The following is a 5,198-nucleotide window of genomic DNA, read 5'->3' on the forward strand; positions in this document are numbered from 1 at the left end:
ATGTTCCATTCCATTATAGTAGTAGTCACAGTTAGATGTCAGAGATTGGTGAAACACTTGTACATCCCGTGCACTCATGTTTCATCGTCCACGCGTGCCGTGTTAAGGCCGGTTCCCACTAGAGCGCAGCAGCGCGGCGTGCGGCAACGGCAGCGGCAAGCGTTTTCCGCTTTGACGCGGCGGCTCGCGGAATTGGCGTTCCCATCTGGAAGCGGCAGACGCTAGCGGTAGCCAATGACGGACAGCTACTGAGGTACGGGTCGGGACCCACTGAAACTCCCGGTGCGTTTGAAAAACTATATCTTACACCTACATTGAGGAAAGACGAAGTTGGGTGAAGACATACCAATTTTTCATTTTCTGTACAGTGTACTCTTTCACATATTCCATTATGCATGTTTTCTCATTTCACCATAAACAGATTTCATGACTACCGTTCATGATTGTTCACTATCTCCTTACACATTGAAACAATGTACGATAAAAGAGATTATTCAGATAGTTAAGCGAGACAAAAATTTAAAGTGTGATACGGTAGCAGGTACAGGAAAACACTAAAAACACAAAGGCTTGGGGGAAGGGATGAAAGTGGAAGCCACCTGATAGAATTTAGCACAGAGCACAATGTAATCATCGCCAGCACCTTGCTTAAGAATCATGAAAGAATAATACATACTTGGAACAAAGTTTTCGAAACCAGATTTTAAATTATAAGATATTTCCTGGTGCAGACGCAAACCTACAATAATTTATTGGTTACGAGCTGCGGTTTACAACTAAAGAGACAGTAAACGGTAGCAAATTCAGGAAATGGAACTTGAATAAGACCCACAGTTTTTCGATAATCTTAAAGTTACCGTAATGCAACAACTGACTTAAACAGAGAAAGGAATTCGCTAGAATACGAATGGATAACTTTGAGAGAAAAAGTGGTGAATGCAGCAGAGTATGTGAACGGGAAGAAGTACAGTAGAAATCGTTAGATAAAACGTGATATATTAAATTTGACACGAGGGAAATATATAAAAATGCAGCAAGCTATACAAAATAAAAATACAGTAGTTACTTTCGTAGACTTCAAGAAGGCCTACGACTCAGTTGACAGACAAACACTATTCCAGATACTTTATGAATCAGGGATAGATGAAAACACCAGAAGACTTGTTGAACAAACGCTCACAGATACAACATCAAGAATTAAGTTTCAAGGCGAAATTTCTGAACCATTCAAAATCAAAACAGGAGTTCGACAAGGTGACGGACTGTCCCCAATTCTCTTTAACTTGGTTTTAGATAAAGTAGTAAAAACATGGGAAAACACATTAAAAAACAGAGGCACAAAAGGTATAAGCATGGGCCAAGGAAAGAACAAATTTGAAGTAAAATGTTTAGCCTTTGCGGATGATATGGCATTGATAACTGAAAACCGAACAGACGCAACAGTTATGCTTGATATGTTACACGAGATTGCTGAAAAGACTGGGCTAAAAATATCCTACGAAAAAACCGAGTATATAGAACACAAACATAATACAGAAAAGTTTATGAAAACAAAGTATGGAAAAATTAAAAGAGTTGATAGATTCAAATACCTGGGGGAGTGGATCCAAGCCAATGGACTGGATAACACAACAAATAAAGAATGGATAAAAAAGTTGGAATTTGCATATAAATTAACACAAAACTACTACAATAAGAAATCAATATCCATACAAGCAAAGATTAAACATTATAATTCAGTTATTAGGACACAAGGAACATATGGATCAGAGTGCTTAACATTGAATAAGAAAGGCGAATTAAGAGAACTAGAAAAAAGAGAGAGAAAAATATTAAGAAAAATTCTAGGTCCTGAGAAAAACAAGGAAAACAGGTGGATTAAAAGGAGAAATGAAGACCTATACACAAATACAGAAAAGATCACAGATACAATGAGGAAGAGACGGCTAAAATTTTATGGACATTTAAAAAGAATGGAAGAAACACGAATTACAAAGAAAATTTTTAATTATGTTAGTAAGCCGAAAAACACCGTAGGATGGATAGAAGCAGTAAAGAAAGACGCCAACAAAATAGGTGCTACAGAAGAAGATGCGCCAAAACCTCGACCCAAGAGAGTGTGGACGGATGAGCAGAGACGAGCAGTTGGCGAGAAAATGAAGAAGTACTGGGAAGAACGGAAGAAAAAGAAACACCATAAGCCTTAAGTTTTATGCGGTCCATAGCTGGCCAAATTCATAATTAAAATTAAAAAAAAAATGCAGCAAATAAAGTAGGCCATGGGAAATAGAAATGTCTAAACATGACGTTGACAGAAAGTCCAAAATTGCAACGCGATTTTGCACTTGGAAAACAGGGGAATGAAAATGAGAAAGAACAAAGAAAACTTTGCTCAAAGCAGAAGCAACTGCCAAGGACTCATCTGGCAAGCCAGAACTAGGCAAATAAGAGAAGGATAGAAAGTGGAAGGAATATGTAGAGAGGAGAGGGGGAGGGGTTGTACAAACTAACATAAGCACAATGTTAGATTCCTGTGAAATGTCTGAACACGCAAGGCAATACTGATCCTACAACTTAGTTAAGTAGACACACTGAAGAACTGCGAAACTGTTTATAGCATTTGCATGTTTAGAGAAAGATTTTGACAATCTTAATTAAAACATTCTTTGAAGCTCTAAAACATAGGGCCACAAGATTATCTACAACTTGTACAGAAACCAAACTGCATTTCTAAGACTTTAATGACTTGCAAGGGAAGCAGTAATTGAGAAGGCAGAAGTAGAGAGGACATAAAATGAAGACTGTGAATAGCAACAAAAGCGTTCTGAAAAAGAAACTTTGTTCACATCGAATATAAATTCTAATGATTGGGTACAATTTTACAAAGGTATTTGTGTGGAGTGCAGCCTTGGATGTAAGTGAAACGTGGGCTATGAACAGTTCTGTCAAGAAGACAATGGACGCTTTCAAAACGTGGTGATCAATAAGAATGCTGAATATTAGATACGAGGATCGTGTAACTAAAGAAGAGGAACGGAATTAGAGCAGGAAGAGGAAGAGGAAATTACGGCACAACTTTGACTACAAGAGGGGTAAGTTGACAGGACATATTATGAGGCGTCAAAGAGTGAGGACAAAGGGGTTGGGTGATAGTATTCTGATAATAATCATCTGTTGAAATGCTATTCTGCTATTTTATCGATTAATGTAAGCAGTGAATTTACTATTCCATGCACTTCTCTATGAAACATTTAAACCAGAACTGAAATCAGCTGAACACCAAATCTTTCAACCACTGTCTGACAACTACTTCATTCTCTTTCAACTTTCTATAACTATCACTGGCTAGCCACACACACATAAAGATATAAGGAGGACAGAAATAAACAAACATTAGTTTTCAGCATATAATTCTTAAGATTGGCAACATGCACATAAACAAACCAAACAGGAAGGGACATGAGGTGAACACACTGTAGTTATGACTTCAAATCAGTGTTTTCGGTAAAATGTCTACAGCTAGTGACAGAAGAAAAAAGAGCGAACATGAAAATGTGCTTATGTTCCATAATCTAAGTTTTAGTTCAACCTCCAGCATGTGACCAGGTGAGGGGAAATGCAGGTGTCCGCCAAAAACTCGATTCACTGTAAGTAATCAGTTGTTGTTGTTGTTGTCTTCAGGCCTGAGACTGGTTTGATGCAGCTCTCCATGCTACTCTATCCTGTGCAAGCTTCTTCATCTCCCAGTACCTACTGCAGCCTACATCCTTCTGAATCTGCTTAGTGTATTTATCTCTTGGTCTCCCTCTACGAGTTTTACCCTCCACGCTGCCCTCCAATACTAAATTGGTGATCCCTCGATGTCTCAGAACATGTCCTACCAACCGATCCCTTCCTCTAGTCAAGTTGTCCCACAAACTTCTCTTCTCCCCAATTCTATTCAATATCTCCTCATTAGTTATGTGATGTACCACCACATTTCGAAAGCTTCTATTCTCTTCTTGTGTAAACTATTTATCGTCCACGTTTCACTTCCATACATGGCTACACTCCATACAAGTACTTTCAGAAACGACTTCCTGACATTTTAATCTATACTCGACGTTAAAAAATTTTTCTTCTTCAGAAACGCTTTCTTTGCCATTGCCAGTCTACTTTTATATCCTCTCTACTTCGACCATCGTCAGTTATTTTGCTCCCCAAATAGCAAAACTCCTTTACTACCTTAAGTGTCTCATTTCCTAATCTAATTCCATCAGCATCACCCGACTTAATTCGACTACATTCCATTATCCTCGATTTGCTTTTGTTGATGTTCATCTTATATCCTCCTTTCAAGACACTGTCCATTCCGTTCAGAGTAATCAGTTATTCACATAAAAAAAGATGTGAACTGTTTTATAATCTGCAAGTATCACAACCCACCCATGAACCATGGACCTTGCCGATGGTGGGGAGGCTTGCGTGCCTCAGCGATACAGATAGCCGTACCGTAGGTGCAACCACAACGGAGGGGTATCTGTTGAGAGGCCAGACAAACGTGTGGTTCCTGAAGAGGGGCAGCAGCCTTTTCAGTAGTTGCAAGGGCAACAGTCTGGATGATTGACTGATCTGGCCTTGTAACAATAACCAAAACGGCCTTGCTGTGCTGGTACTGCGAACGGCTGAAAGCAAGGGGAAACTACAGCCGTAATTTTTCCCGAGGGCATGCAGCTTTACTGTATGATTACATGATGATGGCATCCTCTTGGGTAAAATATTCCGGAGGTAAAATAGTCCCCCATTCGGATCTCCGGGCGGGGACTACTCAAGAGGATGTCGTTATCAGGAGAAAGAAAACTGGCGTTCTACGGATCGGAGCGTGGAATGTCAGATCCCTTAATCGGGCAGGTAGGTTAGAAAATTTAAAAAGGGAAATGGATAGGTTGAAGTTAGATATAGTGGGAATTAGTGAAGTTCGGTGGCAGGAGGAACAAGACTTCTGGTCAGGTGACTACAGGGTTATAAACACAAAATCAAATAGGGGTAATGCAGGAGTAGGTTTAATAATGAATAGGAAAATAGGAATGCGGGTAAGCTACTACAAACAGCATAGTGAACGCATTATTGTGGCCAAGATAGATACGAAGCCCACACCTACTACAGTAGTACAAGTTTATATGCCAACTAGCTCTGCAGATGACGAAGAAATTGAAGAA

Source organism: Schistocerca americana, chromosome 1, assembly GCF_021461395.2.
Source record: "Schistocerca americana isolate TAMUIC-IGC-003095 chromosome 1, iqSchAmer2.1, whole genome shotgun sequence".
Classification (NCBI taxonomy): Eukaryota; Metazoa; Arthropoda; class Insecta; order Orthoptera; family Acrididae; genus Schistocerca; species Schistocerca americana.